The sequence below is a fragment of the Leiobunum rupestre genome, chromosome 2 (genome assembly GCF_980474605.1).
Source record: "Leiobunum rupestre chromosome 2, qqLeiRupe1.1.hap1, whole genome shotgun sequence".
In the NCBI taxonomy this organism is placed as follows: Eukaryota; Metazoa; Arthropoda; class Arachnida; order Opiliones; family Sclerosomatidae; genus Leiobunum; species Leiobunum rupestre.
The window spans coordinates 820,636-839,047 of NC_143385.1; positions in this window are offsets into that span (position 1 = coordinate 820,636).

Consider the following 18,412-nt stretch of genomic DNA (forward strand, 5'->3'; position numbering starts at 1 on the left):
ATATTATCAAGAAATAATTGATTTCAACTTAGGCATCCCCCTCAAGCTTAAACAGTAAGCTCCTTCCTAATACAAAAAATCAAATCGTCGTGGTATCTGTAACCCTTCACGTTCATCTTCCCCCGCATACGTAATTTTTTTCTGTTTTATTTACTTTTGCTGTTACATTTTCCTCGCACTCTTGACCATATGTTAAACTAAAAACTTAATTAAAAACGAATTAAATACAATTCATACCGATACTAGATTTTAACTTACCCGCGCTATAAAAGATGAAATGAAGCTAATTAATTAAACCATTATCCTACAAGAAATTATTATACTAAAACCAGTTCTACGAACTGAAAAACAGTGTTTATTCTCGTAAGTGTTACGGCTAAGAAGGGACAGACATAAAAATAATTTTAGAATTCAGGTTTTTAGGAAACCTCATAACAAAAAAATGTACGCAAAGTTTATCCAAAATAAACTTTATAAACGTTAAGAGAGTATATACAAAAATAAAGAGTCGAAAAATAATTATGATGTGCGATTCGAAAATCGCTCTGGTCTACGTCACTACGTAGTCGAATTCGACCAAAAAGAATGGTCTAAAATTAGAAAAGTTTTATTTTTCATAATTTTCGAAGAGTCTCCGTGACAATTTTCTGAATTTCTCACAAATTGAGAATGAAAATTGACGTGGCAAAACAGGTTGAAGTATATTCGTTTCACGGTTGCGCGCATGCGTGTTTCGGCTTCCCGGCTAGAAATGAAATATAAAAAATATGGCCGAACGACGTCAAGAAATAACGAGCATTCAAGCAAAACGGGTTTAATTTCTAGTCAAATTTAAAGATAATTCATAAATAATACAAAATCTAGATGCAAATTGAGTTTGTGCAATTTTACTTTCAGTTTGAACATTTCATCCGCTTTTTATATGAAATATTTTGTATCAAATAATTTATATTACTTAAATTCCTCGTATAATATTAATTAAATTCCTCGAATTCATTATATGGTCATTTTAATTCATTTTGGGCTCCCAACGCCATCTCGTTACAAAAAAATTACTAGGAATTTTGAAATTGCTGTATACATTGATGATGGAAGGTATAGCTGACGTGATGTCATTGTTTATGTATATAATGGTGCAGATTATACGCCTACATTGGTATCTAAGTCAAGTAAACAATTCCAGAACTTTATAATTTCGGGGCAGACACAAAAATCGCTATTGAGAGCGATATTTTTATGTAGTTTGATGTTGTAAGATTCTACGATATTCAGACAATGAACGGTTGAAGAATTTTAGTTCATTTTACAATAAAGGTAAGTGTTTTGTATAAAAAAGGTGTTTATCATGTTTTACAACGCGACATCAGTTGTAAAATTCGTTTTTATGTTTTAGGACTTAAAAACACAAATTAGTTGTACTTAAAGTCGGCAACGATGGCATCAGAACCTATTTTGCCAGAAATGTGTTCTATTGGTAGATTTAAAAATGAACAATGCTATAAAACCCAAGGACTAAGTGAATTAAACATTTGAAGAGAAAGTAAAAGATGTCATAGCAGCTCGCGTATATGGTATAGCAATTGAAGAGCTAAATATGTTTCGAATATCTGACGACCAACTTTCCACAAAAGTACGAGTTTGCAAAACTAAAAAAACCGAAGATTCGCTACAATTTGATGACGTTACTGTGGGCGATTATGTAGCAGCGATTTACGACAAAGAATGGTATGTAGCTCAAGTTTGCGGAACAGTTGAGGCAGTAAATGGCTATCTGCTTCGATTTATGAAATGCAACAATAAACGATGTCTACTGTCATGGCTATTAAAAGAAGACAAGTACTTCCTTCCCTTAGAGAATATTTAGTGTATTCTGCCGGAGCCCGAAACGAATGAAAAATTTCGTTCAAATCTGAAAATGAACAAAATATGCTTAGATAGCGTACAGGCAGCGTTTCATAATCGTTCCCGTAAATAGTTTATCTAATCTAGTGCTTCCAACGGTCAACAGATCAGGTCATTCGTGTAAATTTTTCCAGATGTTAACTGAACAGTTATCTGACTTGCCCATTTAGTATTAAATCCTATGTAAGCCAAAACTAAATTAAAATTTCGTTATTTTGATACAGTACTTTTTTATTTATCCAACCTTAACATTTCTAGCAGGTTTTCATATTTTTATTTCTAAAGAACGAATAAATAGATACCGATCTGATCTGCTCTTTTTCCCCAGATCAGATATCGCAACTGATATCTGGGAGTCGTTTGGAAGCACTAGTCTAATCGAGTGTTATATTTTAAATTTTTTAATTTAAAATCTTTTTGAAAATTTAAAGAATTTATTTCTGACTTTTGATCTAATGTTTCACCTATACGAAATAGCTTAGATATAAAGTGTTGTACAACAAATTAAAGCTTATTTAAAGAGCATGCTTATGAATGTCTAAAATGTAAAATCGAAGTTTGCCCTCACCCCGAAATTGGCGGTTGAAAATGACCCTCCGTTGAATAAAAATCATGAACTTAGTATAATAAAATGGTAATATTTAGAAAATAATAATCAATGTTTTCGAAATCAGCGCTATGTGTTTCCCTTTATTCGAGAGTTTCATAGTAATCATCGAAATATTCTTCAATTTATTATATAAAATGTTTGAGGGTGCGAAAATGAAGTTTTCAATAGTTTGAAAAAGTGACTTACTTCGAAAGGCTCTAGTTACGCAACCGCCTCATTGATTTCACCCAAAATTTCAATTTCCTCATGGTTTTGTCCCTTGTTTAGGTGATTTAAATTTCATTTGATTCGGCCGACCCATGGTTGCATGAGTTGTCGACTTGACGAACTATTTTCGGGCTGAGAGCAGAAATGGTGCTGGCAAGGTTAACTTAAGGTCATTATTAGCGATCACCGTGAAAGGAGCGGGATTAGAAGACAAAGTGGGGGAAAAAATGCAATGGAAATGAGAGCGCGGAGAGGAATAGCAGATGATTTAATGAGAGGCATATTGGGTGCAGTGGGTGAGTTTGAGAGAATAGCATGGGACGTGGCGAAACGTGTAGGGATTGGAGGGGGAGCGGTGGTGGGAGTAGAAAAGAGAGTAGGAAAATGAGTGATGGCAACAAAGAGGAAAATTGCGTGATGGCGGGAATGGGGTCGGTGTCGGTATTATAAGAGGATTGTCAAAATGGAGTGGCAGTGGGAACGGGAGCGTTGGTGGAATCTTCTAAACATTAAATAAGATTAAATATATAAAAAAGATAATTATCAGCTAGGCTAATACCCAAGGCACCACCTTAGGCCTAAGTCATCAAGCGAATTTTGAAGCCTTTAATTCAGGTGGCCGGGTTACAATGCGTAGGAGGGTGGTGGCAAGCCCTACATGCCACACGATCGAGCCAACAGCTCATTACACTAACTATTACCGTATGGAAGGGGAAGCCGAAGAGCTCGGGGGAAAACCCCTTAAACCAGTGAGGAGAGAACTTGCAAACTCAACGCGGAAGGAGTTGTTCCGAGTTTTAAAATGGTCCATGAAAATATTATCTGCTATAGAGAAATCCTATTTCAAAAACTTTTTTATTAAAGGTTTATTGTTCAGAGTTGGTTTAATATTTAAAATATCAGCAATGGGAAACTTTTATTTTTAAGTAGAACACTTTATTTTATTTGAAAAAATAATTTTTGGTTTATAGTGTTGCATATAGCGGTCGCTTTTTCAATAAAATGCACTTTAAATGTTTTGTAGTAGAAGGAAAGTGAGGGCGAGACGCCAGTCCCAGGTTCAGGTTTAGGTTCGGGATCGAAAACCGGGATTTAAGGGGTGAAATGAGGGTAAAATCGTCCAAAAGTCAATTTATTTAGGGTATTGTGTTTTCCCGTATATCAACATATTGTGTCCAGGCCAACTTGTTCATTTATCTACGCTTATCGCGAAAGATACTTGAACGTATATCTTATCAAGTGTTATCGTACGGAATAAGTTGAAATGATGTAAAAATTGATAACCTAGGCGACGCGTGCGCAGATTACCCCGGGGGACGCGGTTAATTTGAATTTTAGAGTGTTTTGACTTCATGGAATATTCGTTGTTAAAGTAGAATGGAAATATTTTTAAACTTCATTTTAATATAATTGTAGTACGCTTGGCACTTGAACCTATCTCACGAGTATTTCTTAAAACGAATATCTCGATCGCGTTTTATCGTACGAAATAAGTGGAAATTATGTAAGTTGTATGATACTTGATAACCTAGGCAGGAAGATAGCGCGCGCGTGCGTGGATTACCTGGGAGGCGCGGATTGCCCGGGCGCGCGGTTAATTTGAATTTAAAACATTGATTCCCTCTCCGAAATAATTCATGTACCCAAAATTGGACCGCAAGTTTTTTTCTTTTAGGGGAATCTCTATGGGAGTTTAACATTACAATAAAGCTAATAGGTCCAGTTTGGGGTACTTTTGGTCCGAAATGGGGTACTTTTGGTCCGAAATGGGGTACATAGGGCCGAAAATGGTGACTTTGGTCGTTTTAAGGGTACTTTTGGTCTATTTTGGTCCATTTTTGGGTACATCAGAAAAGCAGTTGGAAAAACGAAGAGCCTTATTTTTTTTTCCACCCATCTCCAAACTCCAAAAATTTATTGCTATAATTTATTTATCCCTTCCGTAGGTATAAAATAAGATAAAAACCACTTACGTATATTTTAATTACGGTCAATTAAAAATACTTAATTAGTGTACTAAGTTACGTTTAAAAGAACCTTTTGTAACAATTCCAATATGTAAATATAGGTATAAGGATTGAAAAAATACTTAAAGTGGTTTTACTGATAAACTCTAAAGGAATTTAACTTTAAAGGTATCTTAGATTATTGTTTTTAATTTTATTCAAGTTGAAAACGTATTAAGAGTCCTTCAAAGTACTATAAAAGGATTATATTTACGAACTTAATTTATATTTTCTTCAAACTTTCAATTCGCTTTTATTACTATTTAAATACGGTAAAATATAATTCTTATACACAAATATAGTCAGAAAGATACTATAAAACACTAAAATTAAAATTAAATTAAATTTGTGTGGATAAGATTTGTAAATATCATTTTGAAAATAATAACTTTCACGCTTTATTTAAGTCAAGCCAATAAAAACGATTACCTATATTTTAAATTCGGTAAAATATAAATACATTTCCGATATGTAAATAGGTAGAATAACACTATGAAAAGTTCCTTTTTCTTCTTTTAATACGACAACACACAACTCTGATACGCAAATATATAAAGAAAATATAAAAAAAATTACTCTACGTTCGATACGTTAAAATACATTTCCGATACACAAATATAGATAAAGAAATACTATAAAATGTAAAAAGGTAGAAAAATACTACACATTAACCATTATGAATTTAAGCTTACAACATCCTTCACGTATAGAGCATAACATATATGTTCAGAGTTAACTTGTTTCCTCGTTATCTTTATCGCATGTGTTTTAAATAGCGTATGGAATAAGTTAAGAATGTACTGAAATGGTGTATGTTTAAACCTCGTAGAATAAAGAGTAAAACATATGTTCAGAGTCGGCTTGATTACTAAAGCGAATAACACAGACGTTTCCGGTGTAGTCACGTAGGAAGAAAAATACTACAACACTCTCTATACTCTACATTCAACACGTTAAAATATACTTCCGAAATGCCAATATAGGTAGTAAAATACTACAAAATCTCTATACTTTACCTTCAATACGTTAAATTACATTCCAATATGTAAATATAGGAGGAAAAATACTGCAAAAGCCTCTTTTCTTGGCGTTCAATATGTTAAAAAAGATTTCTGAAATGCAAATGTAGGTAGTAAATACTACAAAATCTCTATACTCTACCTTCAATACGTTAAATTACATTCCAATATGTAAATATAGGTAGTAAATACTACAAAAGCCTCTTTTCTTGGCGTTCAATATGTTAAAATAGATTTCTGAAATGCAAATATAGGTAATAAATACTACAAAAGCCTCTTTTCTTGGCGTTCAATATGTTAAAATAGATTTCTGAAATGCAAATATAGGTAGTAATTACTACAAAAGCCTCTTACTCTACGTTCAATACGTTAAATTAATGATATGCCTCCGATCGAATCGTTCATTTTTTCCTATTTAAATATACGCATTTAAATTAGAATTGCTTCTAGTGTTCGGCAGTCGATTAATTTTTATCCACCCGCGTCTCAATGTCTGACTATCATCTCACAGTTCCATACTGGGCTATTTGACCATCAAAATGACCAAATACACGTATATTTGAACATTTCCTTGACTACATGACTGAAAAATTGTTTAAAGCTCCATCTACTTGGTTACAAAATTTGTTAAATACTTGGCTTTAAGGCCATCTAAATTAAAGTTAGAAGAAGCTAGACAAAGAGAAATTTTTCTGAAAAATAAAATTAAAGATATAAAAACTAACCAATAGTATTTCGAATACCAAATAATTCGACGTATTTGTTTTTGAAATAACTAAATAGTTTGCATATTTGTCAAAAAAAAACTAAAAAAGTAATTGAAATTACTATTAATTTTACTTGCAATAGTAAAATACTAAACCAAATGTATAATTTATATTTTATTTTATTTTATTTAATAAATTTAAACTATAATACTAAACTTTTTCAAAAAAAAACTTTTACAAACAAAATTTAAAATACACATTTTTAAAATTTAACTACACCAGCTCCAAGTCAGCTAGCGACTTTTTTTAAGTAACTACTAACTACAATTAAAATCAAAGGATCTGCTATATTTTTCATGCTTTGAAAACAATTCATTAAAATCTCGAGTTTTTAAATATATGTAAAACACGAAGGAGCAGATCTTTTATCACAAATTTTCAAAAATTATATTTAATTTAGTTTATAATAATATAGGGAACTCAAATTAAAAAACGAAAAATCAAAAAAATTACTTACTTTAACCTTTCTCCCTGTTATTAGTTTCGTTTTAAACTTGGTTTACGTTTTAGTTTTACTTTGCTATTCTAGAAAATTCCAAAATTCCTTTAGAGTTTATCAGTAAAACCACTTACTTTAAGTATTTTTTTAATTAGTTCGGTCTAATAGTAGATTACGCACCTATAATCCATGATGTTTTCATTTAAATTCAAATTATAACGAATTGAAAGTTTGAAGAAAATATTAATTTAGTTTGTAAATGAAATCCTTTTATAGTACTCTGAAGGGCTCTTAATACGTTTTGAACTAAGTTACGTTTAAAAGAACCTTTTGTAACAATTCCAATATATATATATATATATATATATATATATAAAACCGTGATAAATAGTAAAACCCACTTATTTTTCAATTAATACATTTCAGATACACAAATTAATTAAATAAAAGTATTTAAATAAGAATTGCTTCACTAAATTATGCATTTGTACTTTAAATAATACCTGATTTTGAAATTATATTAGAATAATTATATTGTTAAACTTCTTTCATTTTTAAAAATGTAGTAGAAAATGAAAGATATTTTAATTAAAACATTTCTTAATTTCTTTATTACCTAAAAATATTTACAATATTTACAAATTTTTATATTGTTTAACTTCTTTCATTTTTAAAAATGTAATTCCTTGACTTAAATAAAGCGTGAAAATTATTAGTTTCAAATGATATTTACAAATCTTATCAACTCTAAAGTCTGTTTGTTTTATTTAAAAAATAGGCTTGTTCACTTTCGATTATTTAAACATTTAACAATTTTTATTTAACTATTGGTTATTTAAATAAATACTACTTTTATTCAAATAAATGCTTGGTTGGGTAAAAAACACAATTAAATAAGTTAAAATTATATTCTTTTAAATAAATCGGAAAATTTGTGGATAAAAATTAATCGACTGCCGAACACTAGAAGCTATTCTAATTTAAATGCGTATATTTAAATAGGAAAAAATGAACGATTCGATCGGAGGCATATCATTAATTTAACGTATTGAACGTAGAGTAAGAGGCTTTTGTAGTAATTACTACCTATATTTGCATTTCAGAAATCTATGTTAACATATTGAACGCCAAGAAAAGAGGCTTTTGTAGTATTTACTACCTATATTTACATATTGGAATGTAATTTAACGTATTGAAGGTAGAGTATAGAGATTTTGTAGTATTTACTACCTACATTTGCATTTCAGAAATCTTTTTTAACATATTGAACGCCAAGAAAAGAGGCTTTTGCAGTATTTTTCCTCCTATATTTACATATTGGAATGTAATTTAACGTATTGAAGGTAAAGTATAGAGATTTTGTAGTATTTTACTACCTATATTGGCATTTCGGAAGTATATTTTAACGTGTTGAATGTAGAGTATAGAGAGTGTTGTAGTATTTTTCTTCCTACGTGACTACACCGGAAACGTCTGTGTTATTCGCTTTAGTAATCAAGCCGACTCTGAACATATGTTTTACTCTTTATTCTACGAGGTTTAAACATACACCATTTCAGTACATTCTTAACTTATTCCATACGCTATTTAAAACACATGCGATAAAGATAACGAGGAAACAAGTTAACTCTGAACATATATGTTATGCTCTATACGTGAAGGATGTTGTAAGCTTAAATTCATAATGGTTAATGTGTAGTATTTTTCTACCTTTTTATATTTTATAGTATTTCTTTATCTATATTTGTGTATCGGAAATGTATTTTAACGTATCGAACGTAGAGTAAATTTTTTTTATATTTTCTTTATATATTTGCGTATCAGAGTTGTGTGTTGTCGTATTAAAAGAAGAAAAAGGAACTTTTCATAGTGTTATTCTACCTATTTACATATCGGAAATGTATTTATATTTTACCGAATTTAAAATATAGGTAATCGTTTTTATTGGCTTGACTTAAATAAAGCGTGAAAGTTATTAGTTTCAAAATGATATTTACAAATCTTATCCACACAAATTTAATTTAATTTTAATTTTAGTGTTTTATAGTATCTTTCTGACTATATTTGTGTATAAGAATTATATTTTACCGTATTTAAATAGTAATAAAAGCGAATTGAAAGTTTGAAGAAAATATGAATTAAGTTCGTAAATATAATCCTTTTATAGTACTTTGAAGGACTCTTAATACGTTTTCAACTTGAATAAAATTAAAAACAATAATCTAAGATACCTTTAAAGTTAAATTCCTTTAGAGTTTATCAGTAAAACCACTTTAAGTATTTTTTCAATCCTTATACCTATATTTACATATTGGAATTGTTACAAAAGGTTCTTTTAAACGTAACTTAGTACACTAATTAAGTATTTTTAATTGACCGTAATTAAAATATACGTAAGTGGTTTTTATCTTATTTTATACCTACGGAAGGGATAAATAAATTATAGCAATAAATTTTTGGAGTTTGGAGATGGGTGGAAAAAAAAATAAGGCTCTTCGTTTTTCCAACTGCTTTTCTGATGTACCCAAAAATGGACCAAAATAGACCAAAAGTACCCTTAAAACGACCAAAGTCACCATTTTCGGCCCTATGTACCCCATTTCGGACCAAAATTACCCCAAACTGGACCTATTAGCTTTATTGTAATGTTAAACTCCCATAGAGATTCCCCTAAAAGAAAAAAACCTGCGGTCCAATTTTGGGTACATGAATTATTTCGGAGAGGGAATCAATGTTTTAAATTCAAATTAACCGCGCGCCCGGGCAATCCGCGCCTCCCAGGTAATCCACTCACGCGCGTGCTATCTTCCTGCCTAGGTTATCAAGTATCATACAACTTACATAATTTCCACTTATTTCGTACGATAAAACGCGATCGAGATATTCGTTTTAAGAAATACTCGTGAGATAGGTTCAAGTGCCAAGCGTACTACAATTATATTAAAATGAAGTTTAAAAATATTTCCATTCTACTTTAACAACGAATATTCCATGACGTCAAAACACTCTTAAATTCAAATTAACCGCGTCCCCCGGGGTAATCTGCGCACGCGTCGCCTAGGTTATCAATTTTTACATCATTTCAACTTATTCCGTACGATAAAACTTGATAAGATATACGTTCAAGTATCTTTCGAGATAAGCGTAGATAAATGAACAAGTTGGCCTGGACACAATATGTTGATATACGAAAAAACAAATCGTCGCGAGAAATAACATAAATACATTGACTTTTCGACGTTTTTACCCCTATTTCACCCCATAAATCCCGGATCTCGATCCCGAACCTAAACCTGAACCTGGGACTGGCGTCTCGCCCTCACTTTCCTTCTACTTTTTGTATTTATCATAAATTAATTTGAATATATATCTTTTATTTATTTCAATTATAACGGTGGCATTAAAAACCTTTCGGCGTATATTAATTGACATAAAATTGGTTTTGGACCATTATTGTAGAAAACATTAGGGGGTCTACTGTACCCCCAAAAACGGAAATGACATCGTCTTCGATAATTTTGATTTTTTTAATATGTAAGTTCTCTTGGCCTAGGTAGCTTATATTTAAAATATGAACATAGAGAAATGATTGAAAAATATAAAAAATTTGACATTATGGTTTTGGATTTTAATTATGTTTTTTTTTAAATTAAAATTTTAATATTAAATGAAATGTAATGTTAAAATGGTAATTTATAAAAATAAAAACTATATACATTTTAATAAATTTATTACTTTATTGAGTATAATTTAAGAGATTACTTAATTTGCTTCTCACTAGATGTAGTGACGAGAGTAGTTAAAAATTTTGTTAAAATCAACCGAGTTTACATCCAAACTTTATAGCTATGGCCGAATTTAACGAAGCTGAACTACTTCCTTCGGAATCTACACTCGGTAACGGTTTTACTATTGGAAATGTAGAAAATGACGCATAAAATGTAGCAAGTTTGGATCGCGAGTCTTAATATCGGACTTGTCGAACGAATCCAAAGACCTACTCTCTCTACAAGTGAACTTTAAACTGGACGACCCCAATATAATTATTTGCTTTCACCACAAGACGGTTCTTTTAACAAAATTTTCTTGGCTGCAAAAAAAATGTTGAAATCCAATTTGATTGACAAAAAACTCCATTCAAAATGGGTTGCAAGAAATATCAATAAGCATGTCAAAACGTTTGTCAGGATTATCGCAAAAAAGGAATTTTGCCTGGTTGGAAACTTTGTCCAACTTGGAATAAGTACAAAACAGGCAACGAACCATCACATACTGTTGAGAAAGCGCCCCAAGTGACCCCGCAGTCGTCACAATCTACTTTAATAGAGCACGTGAACGAAGCCTCTACACCAGTTAAAGCCTCAAGAATATCTGACAGTAAAAAACTAACTTATGGAAAACGTAAGTTTTTTAAACTAAGTAATGCGCTATCAGATAAGGTCGCCGTTGCCACTGGCCAGGACCCCAAAGAGTTCCAAAATACGTATGAAAATTGTAAAAATTGTTCTGATTTAGATATTTTAGTGGTTGACTTGAAAGAATAATTAAAAAAACCCTTTGAATCGTGAAAAAATTAGAATTGCAGCTCTCGCTCCAGAAAGCTGGTTAATTTCCAAAACCGCGAAGGAATTCGGTGTTTCCCGAAACATGGCAAATTTCTCGTTGTTGATATTTTAAATATAAGCTACTTAGGCCAAGAGAACTAACATATTAAAAAATCAAAATTATCGAAGGTGACGTCATTTCCGTTTTTGGGGGTACAGTAGACCCCCTAATGTTTTCTACAATAATTTTCCAAAACCAATTTTATGTCAATTAATATACGCCGAAAGGTTTTTAATGCTACAGTTATAATTGAAATAAATAATAGATATATATTCAAATTAATTTATGATAAATACAAAACATTTAAAGTGTATTTTATTGAAAAAGTGACCCCTATATGCAACATTAAAAACCTACCAAAAATTTTTTTCAAATAAAATAAACTAAGTGTTATCATTGTTGATTCTAAAATTTTGGTATCTTCATATTTTATTGAGATAGGGTTATGGTCAGTGATTGAATACTCTTTTTTTATTGTATTATTTATATAAAAAATCGTATAACAATGTTCTATAAATGTTTGAGAGTCAGTAGTTACGTGTTGGTCTTTGTATAATTAGTGTTAAGGATAGACAATATTGACTTTATCTTTAACAACTAACGTTATCTACCAAACCAATTTCATATGGGTTGTTTTGTTTTTTATATAACCTGTTTTTTAAACCCGTATTTATTATGTATATAAACAGCGGTTGGTTTTACTAAAATATCATTCATTCGCTACCCGTTATTTGTATTTACTATGTAATTCATTAAATTCTTTTATGCTTAATGCAAGTTGTCGTAATAATTCTCATCGCTGCGCTTTGCAAGCTGCAATTCTAAAAACTTCAACAGGTTATGGGCCCAGCACGCTCCCACTGCGCGCTGGAGTGAGAGAATCAGTATCCTGCTTGATCCTGCTACGACAACGCTGGGTACGGAGTAGCTTGGAGGACGGAGTTCAACGACTGTTCCTGCTATCATGGAAGGGCACCTACGTCGTGAGGTAGAGAAGCTATTGGGTCCTGAGAATTGGCGTTCGTGGAAACGACAAATACTGGACGCTCTCATCATACGGGATGTCTATGAGATAGTCACTGGGGAATGGGTTGAGCCAGCTTCACTTGTACCTACACCAGTCCCGACTTCAGCGGAAGTAGCAACTCATAGGCTGAGCATGAAGAAGTTCCGGGCCGCCTTCAGCACCGCTCGCACGATCATCTGGTCAGCTCTCTCGTCGAAGGTGCAGAACATGATCACGAACTACGATGAGCCGAAGGACATGTGGAATAAGCTGCTAGAGATTTTTGAGCAGAAATCCTCAAATCGACTTCGAAAGTTACTGGCCAAGTTGATGAGGTCGACGAAGTCACCAGACGTGGATATGGCCACTCATATCGCTCAATTACGCTCTCTGTGGGCAGATATTCTCACAACAGCAAAGAACGAGAAGGACGTTTCGTTCGACGAATGCATTCTTGTCGCTTGCATCTTTGAATCCCTTCCACAGGACGAGTACCGAGAATTTGGAATGTTGCGGGATACTTTTCCGGAGGAAAAGCAGACTGTTACGGAATTAGAACGGCTCCTGATCGGTCGGGCAACCCGAGATAGCAATGCCAATGAAGAATCCTCTGGTCTGGTCACTCGTCGAAACATCAGTGACAACTATCGTAGTACCCCGAAGGCGTCTTCCAGTAACAGGGATGGTTCGCAGAAGAGGAGGAATAACCGTAGACGTGTGAGATGTTTCAACTGTGGCGATTTTGGTCATAAATCCAGCGAATGCACAAAGCCGAAGAAAACGAATGGAGGCGGAAAAAGTGATCACGCCGGGGGCGGACTATTCGCTGCAAACGGCTTGGTCGCTCACGACAGTACGCAGGCAAACTGGTACTTCGACACCGGGGCAACACAGCATGTGACAAATGATCCCTCGAAGTTCATCCGATTCCGTAAGTTTGACCAGCCAACATTTCTCCAAGTTGGGAACAAGACCAAGATGTTGGCGGAAGGCGAAGGGGACGTCGTTTTCCTGGTCCATGTTGGCAAGAGGCCGACCCGGGAAGTAGTCCACAATGTTTGGTATATTGCTGAATTTGACTGTAACATTTTTTCCCCGAAAAAAGCGATCAGGAGGAACCCACGCCTTGAGTTCATAGTAACAGCCACGTCTTGCGATCTCTATGAGAACGACAACGGCAAGAGATACCTTCGCCTTCCAGGGAGAGTCGAAGATTTATATCGTCTGGAAATCAAAGTTGAAGAGCCGTTGAATTCGGTGAACGTCGCGTCAGTTCCAGGAAATGAGAAGAGAGCCAATCTTCAGACCTGGTATGAGCGATTCGGACACCAAGACAGACGCCACGTTTCAGCAACCTTAAAAAGGCTCGGCTATGACGTCATGGAGCAGGCAACCGATGGTCTCTGCGAGGGATGCATGTACGGGAAGATGTCTCGTCTTGTATTTGAGACTCGATTGGATAAAGCTATGAGCCCGGGAGAGAGGGTCCATTCGGATCTTTGGGGACCCTCTCCAACGCCATCAATTAAAGGCAAGCGGTATTTTCTCTTGTTTAAGGACGAATATTCTGGACTCAGAGTTACTTATTTCTTGACCAGGAAGACCGAGGTGGTGGAGTGCTTCAGAGAGTTCCTGGCGACCTGCCATAACTACAAACATATAGTACGAGAGCTTGTCACGGATAATGGCGGTGAATACGTAAACGAGGTTTTTCGCCACTGGGTGACACATGAATCAGGTCTGAAGCATCGGACCACAATGCCGTATACGCCGGAGCAAAATGGAGTCTCCGAGCGAGAAAATCGTACTATTATGGAATCAGTCCGGGCAATGTTGCACTCCAAACCGAATCTTCCACCTAAACTTTGGGCAGAAGCTGTTAACACCACTGTCTACATTCTCAATCGTACCGCGCCAACAAGGATCGCCCAGAAGACACCGTATGAGTTGTGGACTGGGAAGCCTAACCCATCCATTAAACATCTACGAATCTTTGGAACGGAATGCTTTGTCCATATTCCGAAAGAGAAAAGGAAAAAAACTATCCAAGAAGGCATACAAAGGCTATCTGGTTGGATACGAAGATAATGCCGATGGCTATCGCATCTACGTACCTGAGCTTGATGACGTTCTACGGACAAGAGATGTTCGATTCAATCCAGAGAAATGCGTAATGGAGATTTCACCTTGTCTCTCTGAAGACGTTTTAAGCCAGGGTGAGCAACCACTGAAGGAGCAAGTACCTGAGAAAGAGGATGATGCCATGAATATCCAGAGTTGCAACGATGGAGCAGAACTTGAGGAAATCCCAGTCGAGCCGGTTGCCAAGGTCGGTCCAACTCTCAGGGATCGTTCAAAGCTAAAAACAAGTTCCTGCAGTGTCTGTCCTTTGTCCAAGGCGCCAGACAGAGTACTACTGGTCTGTGATGATCTACCGCAAACCGCCAAGCAGGCACGGTCGAGTCCTAGTCATGGAGAATGGGAGACCGCAATGGAAGAAGAACTGTCGTCCATGAAGCAACTTGGGGTTTATTAACTGGTTGACCCTCCTCATAGACGGAAAATAGTTGGAAATCGTTGGGTTTTCCGCACTAAGATTGGCGAGGATGGCTCTATCATTAAATACAAAGCTCGTCTCGTCGCAAAGGGGTATACCCAGCGGGAAGGCGTCGACTATGATGAAACTTTTGCTCCTGTCGCCCGGTTCGAGACGATTCGCATTTTTCTAAGCGTCGTCGCACAAAAGCAGCTGCACATGAAGCAATTCGACGTGAAAACGGCATTCCTTCATGGAGAACTATCGGAGGAAATTTTCATGCGCCAGCCGGAGGGTTTTGAAGACGGAAGCCAGCGAGTATGGAAGCTACTGAAAAGTCTCTACGGGTTAAGACAAGCTCCACGATGCTGGAATGAACGTATCGACAAGGTCCTACAGGAATACGGATTCAAACCAGTAAATGGAGATCGCTGCCTGTATGTTCTGGACACAGAAGAGACGTTTCTCATGAACATACTCTACGTAGATGATGGCCTGGTTGCAGGGACCACCGAGGAGGCGGTTTCACTATTTCTTGAGAAGTTTGGCGAAGAATTCGAAATCACTACTGGTCCGGTCACCACGTACCTTGGTTTAAAGATTGACTCGACTAGGGACGGTTCACTCTTCGTTCATCAGAGTTCCTACATTGACAACGTCCTTAAGCGTTTCAACATGGACGAAAGCCGACCAGTGAAGACACCTGCCATCGCTCCTGTTAACGACGATGAAGATCAAGCGGAATTTGAGTCACCGGAGATTTATTCTTCAGCTGTTGGTAGCCTCCGATACGCAGCCTTGGGAACTCGACCCGATATTGAATTTGCGGTAAATCGGGCTTCGCAAGCCATGTCCAGACCTACCATCGCTGATTGGGGTGCAGTCAAGCGAATCTGCAGATATCTTAAGGGGTCAAAAAGTTTGGGTCTTCTATTCAAGGCTCACGACGTCTCAACCATCATTCCATACTCAGATGCAGACTACGCTGGATGCGAGAAGTCAAGACGGTCCACTTCTGGAATTCTATGTCTCATGGGTTCAACTCCTATCACGTGGGCGAGCCGCAAGCAGCAGTCAGTCGCACTTTCGACCACCGAGGCAGAGCTTGTCGCAGCAACGGAGACTGCTAAAGACGTCGTCTGGATCAATAGTATCAGAGCCAGCCTTGGATTAAAAGGAGCTGATGACATTCCTGTTCTCCATGTCGACAACGCTGGCACCATAAAACTCATCCGGAATCCGGAATTCCATCGCCGAACAAAACATATCCATGTTCGACAATACTACGTTCGAGACCTGGTCCAGGATGGGGAACTGGATGTCACTTACGTTCCAAGCGACCACCAACTGGCAGACATCTTCACAAAGCCGCTAGCCAGCGAGGTATTTGAGCGCATTCGCCACAAGCTAAATTTGTACGCATTGGAGAAAGTCAACATTGAGGGCGAGTGTTAAGGATAGACAATATTGACTTTATCTTTAACAACTAACGTTATCTACCAAACCAATTTCATATGGGTTGTTTTGTTTTTTATATAACCTGTTTTTTAAACCCGTATTTATTATGTATATAAACAGCGGTTGGTTTTACTAAAATATCATTCATTCGCTAGCCGTTATTTGTATTTACTATGTAATTCATTAAATTCTTTTATGCTTAATGCAAGTTGTCGTAATAATTCTCATCGCTGCGCTTTGCAAGCTGCAATTCTAAAAACTTCAACAATTAGCACTTTCAATTAGTATTTTAATGTAAATAATGGTATTTGAATAGCCGCGTCAAAACATTACAGATTGTTGACGTCATGAGTTTGGTCGATTTCGGCGCGCTCGAGCGGCGGGGAATTTCCAGTAGTATTTTTCTACTATCACGTAGAGGATTTGTAAGCGCGTTTTTTGACTTTCTTCTCGCGGACCACGCGGTTTGAGATTCTCGAATCACGACTTCACGAGCCGGCTACGTGTAAAAATATTATTTTCAAAGTAGACCGATACCACCCTCTCATGGCAATCAGCGCGCGGAAGCCGAAACGGTGGCGCCATCCCTAGATTCATTGCTGAACTAAACGCGTTAATTTTAAAAGCTTGGCGCTTATTTCAAATCTGTTTTCGTGAACAATTTTTAAAGTATGGAAAAGCAAATTAAGTTGAGAATAATTATTAAATTACATTAATAAAATGATTTATGTAGATGTTTTATAACAATCTTTATCTTTAGAAAGAACTGTAACATCGAAAACTTAAAGACCAGGCAGAAACTGTTAGCAATTGTCAGACTTCTTCTTCCAATACCCGAACAGAGATTTTGAGTGGTTATATTAATTGGACAACTAAATCTAATTATCTGCACCATTTATTTGGGAAAACTCAGTTGTTAAAGTATAATTTAGTTACCATAGGTCAAGAAATTGTATGTAAACCGGTATAAATGTCCATCTCTTACTAATTTTAGTTACGCTAATGAGGAGAAACATCGTATAGAAGGATTACGGTTGTTTACATCGGGTCATCTAATGTCTCTTCTTTTTAATGGTGATATAAATATCCCTTATACCGAAGTCTAAGCTAAAGTGATGGGCTCAATGAATAGTAAACTTATCTCTGTACCTGCTATGCTATCCAAGGAAGATGGTACAGTCATCTGGGCTCATTGTACTTGCAAGGCCGGTGCTATGGGTTTATGTAGGCATGTTTGTTGCGTACTATACGCTCTAGTCAACATTAACGTTTATGAACTAAGCCGTGTACCAGAAAAAACATCAGTCACAGAGGGAGAGTGCCAATGGTACAAACCCAGGGATCCAAAAATCATAACACCAAATTTTTCTGACTTAGTTTTTAAAAAAGATACACCAGAGAGATTTAGCACTGTCACCAGCCAGGTAGAGAAGCGTAAAATTTTTCTTCCACTTCAGAATGATGCGTATGATTTAAAACGTATGCGACTTATTTCGTTGTCATCGGAAATTTATGAAGATCGGAAAATGATGTCAGATATCATTGCTGCCCAAAATTTCACTCAAGAGCAATTCCCTTTTCCATCGACCAATGAAATCCAACCTAGGACTCCCAAATCATTTTTAGAAATTATTGTGGGGTTAAAAAAATTTAATCTCTCGGCAGAGGACATACTCAGTAAAGCAACAGCTGTGTTCAAAGAGGAGGACATTGAATACATTCAAAACTTGACAATGGGGCAGTCTCAATCTACAGAATGGATGAAGTTTCGTAAAGGTTTGATAACTGCGACCATTTCACACCAAGTTTGTACCAGAATGGAAACAATAAAAACGACAATGGGGCCTAATGATATTA